This window comes from Austrofundulus limnaeus, unplaced genomic scaffold (assembly GCF_001266775.1).
Source record: "Austrofundulus limnaeus strain Quisiro unplaced genomic scaffold, Austrofundulus_limnaeus-1.0 Scaffold309, whole genome shotgun sequence".
NCBI lineage: Eukaryota > Metazoa > Chordata > Actinopteri > Cyprinodontiformes > Rivulidae > Austrofundulus > Austrofundulus limnaeus.
Window position 1 is genome coordinate 661432 of NW_013952711.1, and position 203 is coordinate 661634.

The window sequence follows — 203 nt, forward strand, 5'->3', positions numbered from 1 at the left end:
CACACATGAGAGTCCACACAGGAGACAAACCATTTCCTTGTCAGGGGTAGACATAAGGATATTTTTCACATTGTCTAGCAGACAACCTGTTGACAAAACCTGGTTGTCTGCTAAACATTTTGGTTGTCCAAAAGAACCTCAAGTAAATTGTAATTTAACAATTATATTGTTCTGTAAACGAAGTTTATTATAGATAATTGTTC